The sequence below is a fragment of the Scyliorhinus canicula genome, chromosome 15 (assembly GCF_902713615.1).
Source record: "Scyliorhinus canicula chromosome 15, sScyCan1.1, whole genome shotgun sequence".
NCBI classification, from domain to species: Eukaryota; Metazoa; Chordata; class Chondrichthyes; order Carcharhiniformes; family Scyliorhinidae; genus Scyliorhinus; species Scyliorhinus canicula.
The window spans coordinates 91,680,082-91,700,777 of NC_052160.1; the positions used below are offsets into that span (position 1 = coordinate 91,680,082).

General features: G+C 43.8%; 1 protein-coding gene across 2 annotated transcripts in view; it reads left to right on the top strand.

The window, feature by feature from the left end:
* trim33 (tripartite motif containing 33) overlaps positions 1-20,696 on the top strand; it is a 242,703-nt gene that overhangs the window by 19,188 nt on the left and 202,819 nt on the right. The gene's annotated exons all lie outside the window — the stretch shown is intronic.

The window sequence follows — 20,696 nt, forward strand, 5'->3', positions numbered from 1 at the left end:
GGGAAGGCATCCGATGTGATCCGAAATGAGATCTTTAATGGTGCTGGAGATAATGGCTTGACGTTCAGTGGTCTGGTCATGGTCCAGGTGGAGGTAAGAGGAAGTATCTGAGAGTTGGTGCTCAGCCTCTGCGAGGTTGAGGTCAGTGTGTCAGACGACAACAGTACACCCTTTGTCGGCAGGTTTGAAAAAGTCTGGGTTAGACCTGACGGAGTGAGGAGAAGAAAGTTCGGAAGGGGAGAGGTTGGAAAGGGTGAGGGGGGGCCAATGTCCTGTCGACAGTTCTCAAGGAAAAGATCAAGGGCAGGTAATTGTCCCGGTGGGGGGGGTCCACTTGGAGGCAGAATGTTGGAGGCACGTGAAAGGATCAGTGGAACGGGGGGAGGAATCTTGCCTAAAGAAGTGGGCACGGAGATGAAGGCGACGAAAGAAGAGTTTAACATCTTGTCGAGCCTGGAATTCATTGAGGTGGGGATGCAAGGATACAAAGCTGAGTCCTTTGCTGAGAACAGCACGCTCAGCCTCCGAGAGGGGAAGGTCGCAGAAGGTGAACACACGGCAGTGGCTGGGAGAAATGGGGTACAAGGGATTAAGACTAGTGGAGGACCTGGGATAGGCAGTGGTGTTGATACTGGGAGAAATGGAGTACAAGGGAGTGGGACTGGTGTAGGACCTGGGATGGGCAGTCGTATTGATACTGGGAGAAATGGGGCACAAGGGATTGGGACTGGTGGAGGGCCTAGGGTGGGCAATGGTGTTGAGTTGTTGAAGCTTGCCTTCCTTAATATCTGTAAGAAACAGGAAAAGATTCTTGTTAAGGCGTCGAATAATGCGAAGGAAGAAGTGAAACTGGGGACAGGGACAGCTTTGAGAGAGGCTGGAGAGAGATGTCGAGTGTCTTCATGTGGCGCTGCATGGCACTGTGTGGCTTTCAGGATGTGGCGAGAGCAGCAGTTGGAAGAATGTTGTATATCCTGTAATCCTGGAGGTTACATGCAGGGTGGAATTTAAGTTGAAATTTAGTCGTAGACTAAGACAGTCACTGAGGAAGGAAATATGGCTGTGGAAGCGAGTCTTGGTAAATACCTTGTCCAACACTGCGAGAAATGGAAAGCAGTGAAGGTGGATGGGGGGGTGCATACGGAAATCCTGTCGGAGATTTCCGAGAAGAACCAACATGGTTGACAGATAACGCAAACAGCCCTGCGACTTAATTGATTGCAAGGTGGCCATAAGCTTCTGTGCCATTGATCTCTACCCAAGCCTCATTCATAAACATGGTCAGTGTCAAGATAAGAATGGAGGGACATAACCCGTGTTTGAGTGATTAACAAAGCAGTGTTTTATCATTAGGAATTGGTGGTGGCTGCAGACAGTGACACCACTATTATCGGCCCAAATTGAGAGACCACAGCCACTAAGTCATTGAGATTGATTTTACTTGAGTAATTTTTGTATTATGTACCTATAGTCCACTCACTGTATTTTGCCAAATAAATCACTGCTTTTATTGGGGGGTATTATTGTGGTTTTAGTATGAATTCCGTTTGTCGTGGAGATGTCTTTTTTAAATGGTGCTATTTGCTGATTAAATAAACCTGGTTTGCTTCAAAATCGATATCGCAAGTTCTTGCATAAATCTCACCCTACCTCTTGCTCATTGGCAATAGATACTCCAGAATTTGTTTTGCATTTTTACAGGCAGTGCTGTGTCATTTTATGGTGGAAGTTGCTTTTGGGAGTCAAATATCCTTCACTGAGTCCCAGATAAAGGCTTTGGCTACTTAATACTCAGAAATGCCTGAATTTTCTTTGAGGGTAAAATGCTTGAATATGGGGATAAAATTTATAGGTGAGCATCTCATTGGCTAACTTGGAGAATGTGAGCAGGCTGCTGAATAGCATGTTGAATTATTTATTTAGATTTCCAGAAGGCCTTTGACAAGGTGCTGCATAGGAGGTCGTTAAATAAGAGCCCATGGTGTTACGGGTAAGATCCTGGCATGGATAGAGGATTGGCTGACTGGCAGAATAATTGCTTGTTGTCACAAGTAGGCTTCAATGAAGTTACTGTGAAAAGCCCCTAGTCGCCACATTCCGGCGCCTGTTTAGGGAGGCTGGTATAGGAATTGAACCCGCGCTGCTGGTCTTGTTCTGCATTACAAGCCAGTTGTTTAGCCCACTGTACTAGAGAATGGTGATAAAGGAGTCTTTTTCAGGATGGCAGCCAGTGACTAGTGGTGTGCCTCAGGGTTCTGTGCTGGGACCACAACTTTTCACAATATACATTAATGATCTGGAAGAAGGAACTGAAGGCACTGTTGCTAAGTTTGCAGATGATACAAAGATCTGTAGAGGGACAGGTAGTGAAATACAATGTGGAAAAGTGAGGTTATGCACTTTGGAAGGAGGAATTTAAGCATAGACTATTTTCTAAATGGGGAAATGCTTAGGAAATCAGAAGTACAAAGTGACTTGGGAGTCCTTGTTAACGATTCTCTTAAGGTTAATGTGCAGGTTCAGTCACCAATTAAGAAGGTAAATGCAATGTTAGTATTCATGTCAAGAGGGCTAGATTACAAGAGCAGTGATGTACGTCTGAGGTTGTGTAAGGCTCTGGTCAGACCCCATTTGGAGTATTGTGAGCAGTTTTGGGCCCTGTATCTAAGGAAGGATGTGACGAAGTGTCGTTTGGACTTGAAACGTTAGCTCTTTTCCCTCCCTACAGATGCTGCCAGACCTGCTGAGATTTTCCAGCATTTTCTTTTTGGTTTCACACCTGCCATCTTCCGTTATCAGTTGTCCTAAATAAACATATGTATTTACTTGTTCCAGGGTGACACCACCAACTTCCATCTTTGCTCTTCTAATCTATTCCTTGTAGCAAACATTGTTTTTGTCTTTTTGCTGTTTATACTCCATCCATATTCAAAACTTTTAGATTTTACTTCACATTTTGTAGAGCTTCTTCTGATTCTACAACTAGCACTGTAATCATTGTGCATCAAATTTATGCTTTTTTTAATCCCTGGAAGTACACCTAATACACTCCATCTTTGTTCTGTGTTCAGATTGAATAATTGTGGCGACAGTATACAAACAGGTTGTATTCCTCTGGTCACTTGAAACATATCTGATGGTCCATCTGTTAGCCTGATGCTCTCTGGTACTAATATAGGCTCTGGATAAATCTCACTATTTTACTGTCAGTGTCACATTTCAGCAACACACCGATGAATTTTTGATAAACACGATCAAACACCTTTTCATAGTCCATGAAGTATATGTAAATGTTCTTATTTACTTCTAGAACTTAATGAAGACTAGGTTAAACATTTCCTTTCTTGTTGCTACTCCAGATCTCAATCTAGACTGTTTCACCAATTTTTGCTTCGAATGATTTTTAAGATCACTCATTCCACTTATTATTATAAAATGATTGTACTCCATTGCTTTAGGTTTCGTAGGCAACTTAACAAATAATCTCTCAAGTCACTTGCAATATATCAGTTGGTATATATTTGATCACATATTGTGTTATATATTTTTTCTTTTGTTTTTCCAAGGGCTTTTAGATGTTTTGTTGTTACTTCATCCTGCCTGAAGCTTTTCCTGTGCTCATCAATTTCAGATCGTTCTTTACCTTTGACATCATCAATGCTTTGTCATTCATTTGCCTCTATATCTTAACGAACCCTTGGTTTGGATCATTGTACAATTCACTTGTACGTTCTGTTGATCTTTTTGCCCTTTCAAACAATATTTTACCAGCTTTCTCTTTTATGCACCCACTTTCTGTTGTTATCCTTTTCCTTCTATCAAATGTCACCTGGAGCATAACATTCATTTTGTGATTTATTTCCAGCTCTAATACTTCATTACACATCTGATTAACTTCTGCCTACGTACTTTATTTTCATTTTGATTTCATCATACTTGGGTATGTTTCTTTTTTCTATCATTATTGCGAGTCTGTCATCCACTGCTGGTCTCTTTTTGTTTTCTATTTTGGTCATTTCCTTTACTGCATGTTGTTCACTTCATATTTTTCCATTGTTTCTTTCTATTTCTTGTACTAAAACCTCTTTGTTCGCATTTCTCAAACCTGAGGCATTCATATTTGTTTCACTTGAGTAAAAGCCTCTCATGTTATCACCCTTCAACATGTCAAAGTTTAAATGGTCGCTCATCTTTTTCTTCTTTGGCATTTTCAGTTTCAACTTAAATTTTGCCACAAGGAGGCAATATTCTGAATTTATATATGCACTGGAATAGGTAGGAATGTTCCTTGTACTGTTAATTTTTCACCATAATTGATTTAATTCTGATACATATTGCCTGGAGTTCTCCAAGTGTACAATCTTCGGTTGCTTAATTGTGTCAGTCTTTCTTTTCTCGATCTTTTCTCGATCCCAAGGCCATATTAACCAAAGTGCTTTCCTGATGTTCACTTATTTTAGTCAACTATTATTTTATTTTTTTAGTAAACAATTTTATTGAGGTAATTTTTGGCTTTGTAAACAGTTACAGATATCAACAGAAAGAAAGCAAAAAAGGCAAAAATGTGCAAACATCCACATACATTCAATACTTCAATTGTAACATACTGCACAAGCCCGCTCCTCTCCCATTGGTACTACCTGCCGTTTTATCCCTCCTACTCTACTCTACCCCCCCCCCGCTGACGCTCACTCTCCCGCAAAGAAGTCAATAAATGGATGCCACCTCCGGGCAAACCCCTGTACAGATCCCCTCAAGGCGAACTTAATTTTTTTCCATACCCAGGAAACGCGACATGTCCGCAAGCCACAACTCAGTCTTCGGGGGCTTTGAGTCCCTCCACGCCAATAGTATTCGTCGCTGGGCGATCAGGGAAGCCAAGGCCAAAACATTGGCCTCTTTCTCCCCCTGGACTCCCGGGTCTTCCGAAACCCCAAAAATTGCCACCCCTGGACCCATCGCCACCCTTGTTTTTAGCACCCGGGACATGACGCCTGCAAATCCCTCCCAGTACCCCCTAAGCTTAGGGCATGCCCAAAACATGTGAACGTGGTTCGCTGGTCCTCCCGTGCACCTAGCGCATTTGTCCTCAGAATTTGCTCATCCGAGCCACCGTCATGTGGGCCCGGTGAACGACCTTAAATTGAATCAGCCCGAGCCTGGCACATGTCGCGGTCGAATTTTGCCCACAGCCCGTCCTCCATTTCCCCGCCTAGCTCCTCCTCCCATTTAAGTTTCAGTTCCTCCGTCTGGGACCCTTCCTCCCTCATGAGCACCTTATAAATATCAGAGACTCTACCCCCCCATTCTCCCCCCCCCCCAGAAACTATTCTGTCTTGGATCCCCATTGGCGGGAGGCGTGGAAAAGATGGGACCTGTCTACGAACAAAGTCCCACAACTGTAGGTACCTAAAATCATTTCCCCTTACCAGCCCAAATTTCTCCTCCAAGCTCCTCAAACTCACAAAGCTCCCTTCCAGGAACATATCGCCCACCCTTCCCACCCCCGCCCGCCGCCATGCTCGAAACCCCCCATCCATACTCCCGGTGGCAAACCGATGGTTGTGGCAGATTGGCACCCAAACCGACGCCCCCGTCTCCCCTACATGCCTCCTCCACTGGCCCCATATCCGCAGGGTCGCCACCACTACCGGGCTGGTGGAGTACCTGGCCGGCAGCAGCGGTAGAGGAGCCGTGACCAGGGCTGCCAAGCTGGAGCCCCTGCACAAAGCTGCCTCCACCCGCTCCCAGATAGACCCCGTACCCACCATCCACTTCCTTATCATAGCGATGTTGGCCGCCCAGTAATAATTAATCAGACTCGGCAAAGCCAGCCCTCCCTCGCTGCGGTTCCTCTCCAGCATCGCCTTCTTCACCCGTGGGGATTTTCCCACCCAGACAAAGCTCATGATCATCCTGTTAACTCTTTTGAAGAAGGACTGTGGGACAAAGATCGGGAAACACTGAAAAACAAACAGAAATCTAGGGAGGATTGTCATCTTTACAGTCTGCACCCTCCCTGCCAGCGACAGCGGGAGTGCATCCCATCTCCGAAACTCTCCCTTCATTTGCTCCACCATCCTGGCCAAATTTAACTTGTGCAGCCTGCCCCAGTCTCGTGCCACCTGGATTCCCAAATACCGGAAATTTTCCTCATAGTCAACTATTATTACCACATCAGTTGATTTAACTTGATCAAAATATTTCAGGTTGTCACTGTAAAAGAACATTATTTCCTGCTCACCATGATTTAGTGTTAGGCATAAACTTGCATAACAACCAGATCAAAAAGCCTTTGCTTCGATCTTCATAATTACTGAGATTGGCTAGTAACCTTGAACTGATCTTGCATCTTGAGTTTACTATGATGCTTCTCATTTCATGAAGTGAAGAACATGATTCTTTTCTGTCTGACCAGATTCTAACCGTAAAGTCCTAGTATATCATGAACAGTGTCTAGTTAGTTATTGAGATTTCCTGGCTGATATAAAGTTCTTGTATTCCACGTTCCTATTTTTGAGAAGCTACCTCTTCCTTTGAGTATCATGGGCTCAGAAGCTGATTCTCTTTCGTGAGTTTAGGTCAGCTTTGTCATCAATTTGTTTAGTTCACTGGGAAAAGGGCATTTCATTCCATGTCATTACTTACAACGGAACCCAATCTCTTCTATATCACCTATTCTTTGACATGACTTTCCACGATGATATTTCACAAGTGACTGACTGGATTGCCTTACTAGGTGTCATGATTGTGTCCTTGGGTGTGTCCCACATCTTGCTGGTTTGCACCTTCTGAATCATTGTCCTCCTAACTTCTTGGGACCTTTTACGTCTCCCGCCATCCCTAGTCTTCATGCACAATGGAAGGGGTAACGTCTCCTTACCACACCAGCCGAAGCTGATGGACCCCTCATTTAATTTTGCATGATTGCTGACTCGAGATCCTGGGATATGACTGCTGGTGTGCAGAATATGCTATTTGGTGCAGTGTAGATTTGGAGAGCTGTCAGACTACCCTAACTACACCCCTTTTGAAGTTGGTGTGTAGCTTGGTAGGGATTAATGGTACTAGTCCTATGAATATTTCTGATATACTCAACTCCATAATGCTGAGTGGCCTACCCCTGTTTTTATATTCCTCTAGTTTAATAATTTTGTAATTATTATTGTAATTTCAAGGTTTTTTTTGATCAACCATTGCAATTCTTAAACGTATGGATCTGGAGTTATAATTTATAGCCGGATTAAGTCAATATGTGATGATAATTGGGTATAATCAAATACAATGTGCAGGAGCCTTTTGGAATTTTAACCTTAAATTGAGTTGCACCCATGAGCACTTTTTGCTGGATTACTGACCAGTTTATACATCGTTTCTGTAATCACATTAATTGATGCAGTCCCCATCCACCAAACTGCTAATGCCCCCAAATCTGAATGAATTCCTGCTGACTGTGCCTGTTCAGGTTAATGTTGAGAAAATTCGCTGGCATTCATGCATCTGTCACATGAATCTAATGCTAATCACCTGACAAATTGAAGTCAATTAAAAAGTAAGATCAGGAGCATTAAATCTGGCAATTGATCTGCTGTGCAGGTAAACTTTGACAAAACATAACTATTAATTTCCTGACAATCCCATGTCTCTTTTTGATGCTGGAGGATGCTTTGTTCCAGAATAGATTACACTGATTCACTCAGATTTATGCAGGACTTCAGTGTAATTTACCATAGCAACTTTGCACAGTAGTCCCAGTGCATTCTGGATGCATTTTGCCACTTCAGCCACATTTAATCCAACTTCTCTCGCTGAACCAAGACCTTGCACTTTAACTGGACTGTCAGCCTTGGAATGTTGGCTTCTTTTTTCAATTTTTCCTATTACAGGGTAATTTAGTATGGCCAATCCACCTACACTGCACATCTTTGGTTTGTGGGGTTGAGATCCAAGCAGACACTGGGAGAATGTGCAAACTCCACATGGACAGTGTCCCGGGGCCGGGATCGAAACCGGGTCTTCAGCGTCGTGAGGCAGCAGTGCTCACCACTACACTGTGCCGCCCAAATGTTGACTTTTAAAAAGTTGAATGTGTTCTTGTTGAAAGGCTGGTTACATATCCTGCCTCGGATCAGCCTCCAGCTTGTTGAGCTAAGTTGCTAAGACCAGAGTCACCCACCTTGGTCTCTCTTCCCCAACCACTCGTTAAATTAGACTGTTGGCTACCATGGCATCTTATTCATAAGAAATAAGAGCAGGAGAAAGCATTAAAGCCCATTGCGTGCTCTGCCATTCAGTCTGATCTTGGTGCTTCAACTTTACTTTTCCATTCATTCCCAACATCCTTCGATTCCCTGAGAGACCAAAGATCTGCCTATCTCAACCTTAAATATATTCAGTGATCGAATATTCATAGCTCTAGTTAAGAATTCGAAAGATTTACAACACTTTGAGTGAAGACATTTCTCCTGGCCTCAGTTTGACATGATTAACCCCTTTATACTGAGGCTGTGCACCTTGTGTTCTAGAATCCCCAGCCAGGGGAATCAATCTCACTGTCTACGCTGTCAGCTGAGCTTCATGAAGTATTTTCCTTTCCATCACAAAGTTTACCCCTGTAAAATTGCAACTTGGTCCCATTACCATTACCTAATATATTGGCTTCACATCATCCAACAATTCCACTGGGTGGTGTGGTAGCACAGTAGTTAGCACTGTTGCTCCACAGGGACCCGGGTTCGATTCCTGGCTTGGGTTACTGACTGTGGAGTCTGCACGTTCTCCGCAGGTCTGCGTGGCTTTCCGGTGCTCCGATTTCTTCCCATAAGTCCCAACAGACTTGCTTGTTAGGTGAATTGGACATTCTGAATTCTCTCTCCATGTACCCGAACAGGCTCCATCGTGTGGCAACGAGAGGATTTTCACAGTAACTTCATTGCCGTGTTCATGTACACCTACCTGTGACACTAATAAAGATTATTATTAAATGTAAGTTCTTATTATCTGTGAACTGCTTTTAAAGTTGGGTTAGAATTCTTGGAACCTTTCTTCACTTTCCATAGATTAAAACAAAATTAGCTTCACCTCTTCTTGAGTGTTTTTAAATGCTAGAATACTTTGATCCCAGTTGTTTTATGCAGTTCTTCATTCATGGTGAACTTTGTCCTTATCTTTGAGGATTAATCCACTCCAGTTTTCTCCAGTCTGCCACAGCTTCCCTCTGAACTCACTTGTCCTCTGGCCTCATGTGTATCCTGCCACCTTGCAGTGTAGTATTAGCAGCTGTGTACTCAACTGCCTAATTGCCAGGCTAAAATGTCTTCTCTTGTACCCTTCCTTTTATGATCCTCAAAAACCACTTCTTCAACCAAATGTCTGGTCATATCCACAGATTCCTGCTTTGGCTTTTCTTTCACTATTCCCATGTGTCTTTGAAGTTCAATGGGACGTTTAGTTATACAATAAAAGCGTTCTAGAAATGCCAGTTCTAACAAGGTTACAGATTATTGGTATCAGTTGCACTCATACTGTGCCCAAGTAACCTTATACATGTGTGCCGTAACAAACAGTCTGACGAACAATCCCGGACTTAGACTCACATAATTGGATCATGGGGAGTGACTTTAACACATTAAAAGGTATTAAAAGGATGGGGGACCTGTTCATTGACCTTGTACTGGACGGTCAAAGTCCAGGTCAAGAAAGTGACCGGCAGCAGCTAAGGAACTGAGGGGTTTCATTGAACAGGTGGGGGGCGTAGACCCATGGAGGTTCGCTCGGCCGAGGGCGAAGGAGCTCTCTTTTTTTTTTTTCTCCCACGTCCACAAAGTTTATTCTTGTATAGATTTTTTTGTTGTGAGCAGGGCGTTAATCCCAAGGGTGGAGGGGACGGAGTACTCGGCCATTGCAGTCTATGACCATGCTCCACACTGGGTGGACTTACGACTTGGTGAAGAGAGAGGGCTGTGCCCACTCTGGAGGCTAGATGTGGGACTGCTAGCAGATGCCGAAGTTTATGGGCAGATAAATAGGAACATCCAAAACTACTTGGAAACAAACGATACGGGAGAGGTAACAGCGACTACGGTTTGGGAGGCACAGTTATTAGAGGGGGGTTAATTTCTATCAGATCCCACAGTGAGAAGAAAGAAAGAGTGGAGAGAGAGAGAGGCTAGTAGAGGAGATACACAGAGTAGACAGGAGCTATGCGGAGACCCCTGAGACGGGGCTACTGAAGGAGCGCCGGAGGCTGCAGGTGGAGTTTGATCTGCTGACCACAGGGAAAGCGGTAGCACAGCTAAGGAAGGTAAAAGGTGCAGTCTATGAGTATGGGGAGAAAGCGAGTAGAATGCTGGCATACCAACTTTGTAGGAGAGAGGTGGCCAGGGAAATTGGGGGAGTTAGGGTTAAGGAAGGTCTTGGACCTAGAGGAGGTGAACTAAGTCTTTAGGGAGTTGTATGGTAAACTGTACAAGTCAGAACCCACGGCAGGAGGGGAAGGGATGAAGCAATTCATGGACCAGTTGAGGTTTCCAAAGGTGGAAGAGGATCTGGTGGAGGGACAGGGGGCCCCGATAGAGTTGGAGGAGATTGTTAAGGGCCTAGAGAGTATGCAGTCGGGCAAGGCCCCAGGGCCGGACGGCTATCCTGTAGAATTCTACAAGAAATTTTCGGAACTGTTGAGTCCACTCCTGCTAAGGACCTTTAACGAGGCTAAACAGAGAGGGACCCCCCCTCCTTCGCACAATGTCACAGGCCTCCATCTCACTCATTCTCAAACGGAAGAAAGATCCGCTACAGTGTGGGTCCTACAGACAGATATCGCTCTTGAATGTCGATGCCAAACTGCTGGCCAAGAAACTGCTAGGCGTCTAGAGTAGAGAACTGTGTCCCAGGGGTGATGGGGGAGGATCAGACAGGCTTCGTTAAGGGCAGGCAACTGAAATCCAATGTCCTAAACATTATTATGATGTTTAGAGGGGAGGCAGAAGTAGTGGCTGCGATGGATGCAGAGAAAGCCTTTGACCGGGTGGAATGGGAGAACCTGTGGGAAATGCTAAGAAGGTTTGGATTCGGTGAGGGATTCATAGGGTTGGTTAAACTAATTAATCAGGCCCCCGTAGCAAGTGTATGCACAAACAGGGTGAGGTCGGAGTATTTTAGGCTTCACCGAGGGACGAGACAGGGTTGCCCCCTCTGCCTGTTACTATTTGCCCTTGCAATAGAGCTGTTGGCCAGACCCACTAGAGGGGATGGGGGAGGTCATGCAGTTTCTGAGGGACTTCGGTAACTTTTAGGGGTACAAATTAAACGAGGAACTTTTCCCAGCTTGAAGGCGCTGGAGGAGAAATTTAATCTTCCCCCGGAAATACCTTCAAGTACGCGCCTTTCTAAAAAAATAACAGGTGCTGACCTTTCCATTGCTACCCCCACGTAGGATACAGGATAGGGTGGTCTCTGGCACCTGGGTAAGGGAGGGGAAGGTGTCGGAAATCTACCAAGAACTGCAGGAGGCAGAAGAGGCCTCGGTGGAGGAACTGGGTGAGGGCCTGTGGGCTGAGTCCCTGGGTAGGGTCAGTTCCTCCTCATCTTGTGCCAGGCTTAGCCTGATTCAGTTTAAGGTGGTGCACCGGGCGCATATGACAGTGGCGAGAATGAGTAAGTTCTTTGGGGTGGAGGACAGGTGTGTGAGGTGCTCAGGGAGCCCAGCAAATCGTGTCCATATGTTCTGGGCTCGCCCGGCACTTACAGAATTTTGGAGAGGCTTTGCAAAGGCTATGTCCAGGGTCTTGGACACTCGGGTAAAACCGAGCTGGGGGATAGCGATTTTTGGGGTGTCAGACGATCCAGGAGTGCAGGAGCCGAAAGAGGCTGGAGTTCTGGCCTTTGCCTCCTTGGTAGCCCGGAGAAGGCTCTTGTTAGTGTGGAGGGACGCAAAACCCCCAAGCGTAGAGGCTTGGGTCAGTGACATGGTAGGATTTCTCAGGTTAGAGAGGATAAAGTTTGCCCTGCGATAGTCTTTGCATGGGTTCTCCAGGCGGTGGCAACCGTTCCTTAACTTTCTCGCGGAACGTTAGGTGGAGGTCAGCAGAGGCAAACCGGGGGGTGGGGTGGGGGGGGGGGGGGGTGGCTTGGGCAGTGGATGGATTTCATTTGTAAGGGGTAGATACCCCACCTTATTTTGTTAAATGGTTAAATTTTCTGTTTTATTGATATGTTTTCTTTTTGTAGTGGCTTGTAAAAATTATTGAGAAATTCTGAATGAAAACAAATTTGAAAAAAAAGAAAAAGCCAACACAAGGTGGCTGGATGGTCAGCTTTATAAATTCATGCACAGGTTGTTGACCTCACTGACAAGGCTACTGTTTATTCCCCAAGCTTTATGTCCTTGAGAAGGTGGTGGTGAGCTTCTGTGTTCAGTATTGTTAGGTAGGGCCCGGGAGAGGGGGGGGGGGGGGGGGGGGGGGGGGGGGTGGGGGGGGAGCATGTGGCGAAGTGGTTAGCACTGGGACTGCGGTGCTGAGGAGCCGGGTTCGAATCCTGGCCCTGGGTCACTGTCCCAGTGTGGAGTTTGCACATTCTCCCCATGTCTGCGTGGGTTTCACCCCCACAACCGTGGAGGTGGAGAAAAAATAATTGGCTACTCTAAAATTATTTCAAAAAATGTATCATTAGGTAGGGAATTGCAGAATTTTGACCCAGTGCCCAGGAAGAATTGGTATGTTTCCAAGTCAGGGTGGTCCATGACTTAAAGGCGAATGTTTAGGTGGTGGTCTTCGTGTGTACTTGGTGTCCTTGTCCTTCCTGGTTTTAATTGTCACACATTTGGGAGATGATGCTGAAGAAGCAAAGCGAGTTGCCGCTGTGCATCTTGTAGATGTTGTACACTGTGTCAATGGAGTGTCGGTTAAGGAGGTGGATGGCATACCCATTAAGCCAGCTGCTTTATCCAAGATGATGTTGATTTTCTTGAATATTGTCGGAGCTGTACGTAGCCAGATGAGTTGAGTTACTCAATGGAGAATATACAAGCCACTTGTGGTTGGTCCAGTTAAGGTTTTGGTCATTGATAAGTACCCCGCTGCCAACATTCTGGGAATTAACAGCGGTAGTGCTGTTAAATATCATGGGACATTGGTGAAAAGATTTGTGTGGTGGGCATGTTACTTGCCACTTATCAGCCCAAGCGTTGTTGATATTTGCTGCCTATTGGCATGGACTGCTTCAGCATCTAAGAGTTTTGAATGGAACTGACGACCACAATCATCAATGAGCATTTCCCCTTCAGCTTATGATGGAGGTAAGATCGTTAATAAAGCAGTTGAAGATGGTTTGGCTTAAGGCAGTGTCCTGTGGAACTCCTGCAGTGACCTTTTAGGGTTGAACTGATTGGTGCTCAACAAGTTACATTTGCCACAAGTGCCAGGCAATGCCCATCTCCTACACGAGAGGATCTAACCACCTGTCCATGACATTATGAAATGAAATGAAAATCGCTTATTGTCACGAGTAGGCTTCAATGAAGTTACTGTGAAAAGCCCCTAGTCGCCACATTCCGGCGCCTGTCTGGGGAGGCTGGTACGGGAATCGAACCGTGCTGCTGGCCTGCTTGGTCTGCTTTAAAAGCCAGCGATTTAGCTCAGTGAGCTAAACCAGCCCCGTAAACACATTGGATGAATTCCCACAATCAACATCCTGGGGGTTACCATTGATCAGAAATTGAACTGGACTAACCATATTAATACTGTGGTTCCAGGGCAGGTCTAAGTCTAGGAATCCTATAGTGAGTAACTCCCCTCCTGACCACCATCTACAAGTCAAGAGTGTAATGGAATACTTGCCACTTTCCTGGATGAGTGTAGTTCCGACAATACTCGAAGCACGACTCCATCCAGGACAAAACAGCCCGCTTGATTTCTCCCCCTTCCACAAACATTCAAATTCACCACCACCAACGAACAGTGGCAGCCATGTGTATCATCTACAAGATGCACTGCAGCAACTCACCAAGGCTCCTTAGACAGCACATTCCAAACCCACGACCACTACCATCTAGAACAGGGGTGGGCAAACTTTTCCGTGCAAGGGCCACATTCAGAAATTCACAATTTTAAAGGGCCGCATAGTATATTAAGTAAAATAATTACATCACCCGGTTATGATTCTGGGCACCTCATATAGAACACAGAACATAGAACAGTACAGCACAGAACAGGTCCTTTGGCCCTCGATGTTGTGCCGAGCAATGATCACCCTACTCAAGTCAACGTATCCACCCTACACCAGTAAGTAACCCAACAGGCCCCCCCCCCCCCCCCCCCCCCCCAATTAACCTTTTTTAAAAAAAAATAATTTTTTAAAAAAAAAAATGTAAAAAAAAATTTTTTATGACTTGGTGGGCCGCATAAAGACCTTTGGCGGGCCGCATGCGGCCCGCGGGCCTTAGTTTGCCCACCCCTGATCTAGAAGGACTAGAGCAGCAGATCTCTGGGAACCCCACCACCTGGGGATTCCCCTCCAAGTCACACACCACCCTGACTTGGTAACGTATCACTGTTCCTTTACTGTCGCTGGGACAACATCCTAGAACTCTCCCTAACAGCACAGTAGGTATACGTACACCTCAAAGACTGCAGCGGTTCTAGAAGGTAACTTGCTCATCCCTAGTTGCCTTTCAGAAGGTGGTGCCAATAAATGCTGGCTTCATCAGTGACGTTCACATCCCGGAAATTAATTATAAGAGAGAAATTCCTTTGTGCTAGGTATGACAGTGTTTTTCTTCGTGATTTCAAAGTTCCTTGATGCCACATTTGACCAAATACTGCCTTAATGTTGCTCTTGCCGTATCTCTGAAATTCAGCCATTGAGGCTGTAATGAGGCCCAGAGCTTCGTGGTCTTGGAGATATAGTTAGGTGGCCTGGATTAAATTATCCTTACACAAGAGTTGAAATTGCACCACAGCTGGAGAATTTAAATTTAGTGAGTTAAATAAATCTTCAAGGGACAGCTTGCTATGTAAAGTAATGCGGCTGGGCTGTTCATTGAGCGGTTGAACTCTGCTTTCCATACCCATTTTATCCAAAGGCAAGTCCAAATAATCCAGAGGATAGCTCGAACCATGTTGGTCATGCATACAAAGCAAAGTTAAACAGCTCTTAGCTTGAAATAAATTTTTCTTTTTCAGGAGCATCATTAACTGTGCCTTGTTTTTTTTGCAGCAGCAGCTACTTCCGTGCTTGCTATTTTAAATGTTAGTACTGAATTCAATTAACTCACAGACTTGTCCGGTTGGTTTGGCATTGGTAACCTTTGAACATTTGCTCCAGCGTGTTAGTGAGGATTGTTTCCTCCGCTGGGAGGACAGTAGGAAACACTATTGCTAATGCAGTATCCAATAATTGCAATGCTTTGTTTTTTTATGAGGAACTAAATATGTTAAATGTTCAGCTTTGTACAGAAACTATAATACTCTAACCTTTCCCAGTTATGATGAAAAGTTATCAAAATGGAGGATTAACTCTGTTCCTCTCCACAGATGCTACATGACCTGCTGAGCATTTTTAGCATTTTCTATTTTTAGTTCAGATTTCAGACATGAAATATTCTACTTTTTGATGTATATTAATTTAATGTAAACCTCCACCTGCCTCGTTCTAAGGTCAAGCAGATCCAGCTTTTGCTCGTAGCCAATCTGAATAAATGGCCCTACCATCTGTATTTAACTAGGTGCTTTCGCTCTTTTGTAGATTTGCTATAAATCTGAATGATTCACCAATATTGGATTAAGAGAAAAAGAGAACGGAGAAAGGAAAAGTACATTGCAAAAATAAAACTTTAAAATCTTTAAGTCCAGAGACAATTTACCACCTACAGGAATGAAGTGCCACTGCTTCAGTTGTTCACCTTGCCAACTCAAGAGGAAGGTTTGCATTCCAGGAAGATAAATCTCATCGTTAAAACAAGTTCTTAAATTAATAAGTATCACCCTGAACTTTCTGAAGTGAGTTGAATATATTATAATGGAGCAAGTGCAATAGTTTTTTTTTGAAAATTTGGAGTGCCCAATTGTTTTTTTTTCCAATCAAGGGACAATCAAGAGCAGCACGGTGACACAGTGGTAAGCACTGTGGCTTCACAGCGCCGGGGTCCCAGTTCGATTCCCCGTTGGGTCGCTGTCTGTGTGGAGTCTGCATGTTCTCCCTGTGTCTGCGTGGGTTTCTTCCGGGTACTCCGGTTTCCTCCCGCAGTCCAAGGATGTGCAGGTTGGGTGGATTGGCCATGCTAAATTGCCCTTCGTGTCCAAGTTATTGGGTTACAGGAATAGGGTGGAGTGAGGGCTTAAAGTAGATTGGTGCAGATTCGATGGGCCGAATGGCCTCCTGCACTGTATGTTCTAATATCACGTCTCGACAGTGACTACTTCAAGGCTGACTCTACTGTGGAATTAAGGAATTCTTGCTTTAAGTTTTGTGACAGAACACAATTATCAAGTTTGAAGTGCTATTGGGTGTACAAAATATTATCCATGATGGAGACACAGAGATCCAAATGATCAACTTCTGTGCTGCATCATCCTATGATTGTGTCATAGACCATTATATCAAATTTGGCCAGACTTCGGGAGCTGGTTGTGTTATGGCATCTTGTAATCTGTCTCAGTATCTTTGTCTGTGCCCAGTGTCCACTTTGGCTTTACATGCATCACTCTTCCCAGCAATGAGACAGCTAAGGGAAGTAAGCTTGGCTGAACAGGAATATATATTAGTCCAAGTGTTTATTAGTTGAGCTTGTGATATTGCTGAAAAATGAAATGAATTTCTCTTTCTGCTGATGCCGTCACTCCTGTAATTCCATATGTTGCACTGTTTTCTCTCTCTCCTTCCTTCCCCTCCGCCCCCCCAGCCCCACTCCAACCAATCTTTGTCTCACTCTTCCCACTCTGGCAAATTTAATTGTACCGAGAATTAACCTTTTAAGATGATGATGAAATATGTGGTTCCATCACTACTTATGATGTTGCATTGCTGTATAATTCTTCACATTTGGATGTCATCACGCATAGAGGAGATGGTGAAATCATATTTACTGTGTTGGGGTAGCATGTTAACTGTAAAAAAGGAGGGTGAATAATTGAAGCATTAATTTTCTGCCTGCACCCCCATAATATACATTTACTGTATGTTTTTTGAAAGCTTGGGAACCAAAATGTTGTCAATCTTGTTGAATTGGAAATGAGCATTGGAATTTATTGAAGAGGGAATTAGATTATCTGAAAAGGAAGAATGTGGAATTTATTTAAGAGGGAATTAGATTATTATCTGAAAAGGAAGAATGGGGAAGAAGGTGGCGTAATGGCACTAGATGAATCATTCATTCGTGCAGGCACGATGGCTTGAGTGGTCTCCTGTATTTTAATTCTGTGATTCTGCGAACCATGGGGTGGGGGGAGAGATCCGTATATGGCAGGGACCAAGTTGGAAGATGCTGGCTGGGAGCTGTTCCGCAAACAGCAATTAGGTTAATCCACACAATGCTTAACAGAAATTAGCAGATAGTTCTCTTTTGTCCAAAAGGTAACATAACTAATTATTGTTAGCTCATGCTTTTGTGAAGCATTGTCAAAAACATCAGGAGAACTGAATGTGTAGTTTTAAGTAAAAACAGAAGTATGAATTATTTCTTTTTTTTAATTTAAAACTACACATCCGGTTCTCCTTGGAAGAGAATGCAGACATGGGTGATAACCCAAGGGCTTGGCAACATCTGTGGAGAGAGAAAAACTTTTAGGCTGATGGCTTTTTATTGGATTTTTATGTTATTGATTTTTGAGCAAATGTCAGTAACTGGTGATGTATTTGGATATACTGACAGCTACAAATGGTCTCCTGAAACAATCATCTTTATCCATAGTTGCTGTAATGTCAGTCTCAATTCATGAATTGGCTTCTTTGTCAGTTAAAAGTAGGCCTGGTGCACCACTCAGTTTTGCTGTTTTACTCCTTGGTGCAATTTGCCTGATGTAAGTGTAATTAGAGATGTGAATTTTCATGTAGACTTTTCATATTTTTCCACATTATACTCAAGTCTGTCAGATTTCTGCCCACTCATTTAACCTATCTATATCCCTTTGCAGGTGCTCTGCCTCTTCTTGACAATTTAATTTCCTTCCTACCTACCCATGTGTCATCAGCAAGTTTAACAACCATACAACTTTTGTCCCTTCGTCCAAGTCATTATATAGTTGACAATAGTTGAGGCCCTAGCACTCTGCTAGTAACAGCTTGCTAACCTAAAAAATGTCATATGACTGCTTCCTGTTCGCTAACCAATCCTTTATCCATGCTAATGTGTTACCCCATCATGTTCTTTTATCTTGTGTAGTAAACTTTGATGTACACCAAATCAAAATGTCTTCTGGAAATCCACCACACCCTTTCACCCATCTCGCTTGTTAGTTCCTCAAAAAAACTCATTGTTCATTCCCACTTCTAGAACAGCCTGCCTCCTGATGGGCCCTAGAACATACTGCTCTAAGGAATTATCATTCATACACTCTATTAACTAATTTTCCAGCCTATCTTTGCCAATCTGATTTGCCTGATCTACATGTAGATTGAAGTCACCCATGATTATTGTGGTACATTTCTTTCCCATTTAATTCTTCTGCATACTCTGTCCTACAATATAACTTCTGTTAGGGTGCTGTGAAAGTACTGCCACGGTGACCTCTTGGCTTTCCTATTTTTTTAAAATCCCTACCCAAACTAATTCTACATCTTGCTCTTTCGAGCTAAAGTCATCCTTTATTATATCCTTAATTAACAGACCTACGTTTTCCTACCTTTTTTGAAATGACAAATACCTGTCAATATTCAGGTCCTCCAGCCTTGGGTCCATGATGAGTATCAGGTCATGCATGTTTATTTCTTTCTATCTGTGGAAGCAATTCATCCATTTTATTACAAATGCTGATCCTGTTCCTATATAGAGCTTGTCTTTTTACCATATTTGCAATCTCTGACCTTATCTGCTCTTAAAGTTTGTCCTCCCTGTCCCTTTCTGCCACACTAGTTATCTTTACCAAAGTCACAACCCCACTTCAGCATCTTTGATTTACTGTATCTCTTGTCACATGATCCCATCCCTGACAATTTAGTTTAAAGCGTTCCCTACCACCCTGGTTATTGTATTCTCCAAAACATTGGTCCCAGAATGGTTCAATTGAGGCCCGTCCCAGCGGTGCAGCTGCTACTTTTGCCAGTACTGATACCAGTGCCCTATAAGTAGAAATCAATTTCTCCCACATTTCTTCCACCTCGGCTCCTTGAAGCTCAGATCAGCACCAGAGAGAGGAAGTATATGGATCAAGACTGGGGCCTCTGGGTGGCAGCCTGGAAGTAGATGTGTATTGATAGTCTGCCCAGAAAACAAGTGCAAACAATCAGTTTCTTTGTCCTAGCATGTCCGCCTTGCTGCCTGCAAAATCAAAAATGCCACATGTTTTTTGACTGATACGGTTTTACAAAAATAAAAGATAGGTTCAAAACTCTGCACTCCTAAATATTGATAGTAGCTTTACTGCACCTGATCATTAACAGACCAAATAATTTTGGAATTAGTATATTAGTATAAACCAGAATCATTATAGAGAAATAAAGTGTCGGGCACCTCTTTTCACTGTTTCGAGACTCATTTGGAGTAGCTACTGTAGTGGTTATAGTTGTCTGCTGCCATGGGTTGGTTAAATAAATGTCTGCAGTTCAATTAAGCATTCTGTGGAACTGCTCATCAAAGTGCTTGGGTTGGTGTAACTAAATTATTTTCTCGCTGTTATAGATGAGGTGCAATCTTTGCCAAATCTACATATACAAGAAGATTCTTTGCTTCAAGTGATGAATTGGTAGATCTCTGCTGATGTGACCACTATTGACATAATTGAAGCTCCAAGCTAAAACTATTATTGCTCTGCTCAACACAGCTGCATGTCACCTGCATTAATCAGATAAAACCTCTAATCCAGGACAGATGACCAAAAGCTTAGTCAGAGAGGTTTTGAGGAATAACTTAAAGGGGTAACGTAGAGAGGCAGGCTGGTTAAGGGAGGAAATTCCAGAATGTAGGATGCAGTCAACTGAAGGTGCAGTTGCCAGTGCTGGCGTGAATGGATGTCTGGTACCTGCAAGAGCTAAAGTTTGAGGATGGTAGAATGATATGGGTGGTATAGAACTGAAGGAGGTTACTGAAATAGGGAAAGGTAAGTCAATGGAGTTTTTAATTTGTGGTGTTCTTTAAGAAAATTCAGGTCAGTAAACAGGCTGGTGGGTGAAAAGGAGTTGGATTCAGGCAGAAGAGTTTGAGGTGCTGATGTTTATTTGGGGGAGTTGGAGAAAAATAGAAAACTTGGCAGGAGAGCACTGTGGGATCGTCTTATCTAGAAGTAACCAATACTCTCAGACCAGGAGGGTTCCACCAGCCAATGGGCAAAAGTAGGGTGGAGATGGGTGATATTACACTCCAGAGGTAGATGTTCTCTGATGGGGAGAAAATGCCTATCCATGATTCTGTTGTAAAGGGTGAGGGAAGCTTGATTGCAAAATAGAAACAAGATCCCATGAGGAGTTGACATGGTGGATGTGGAAAGGATTTTTCCTCTTCTGGGAGAATCTAGAACTAGGGTTCACTGTTTAAAAATAAGGGG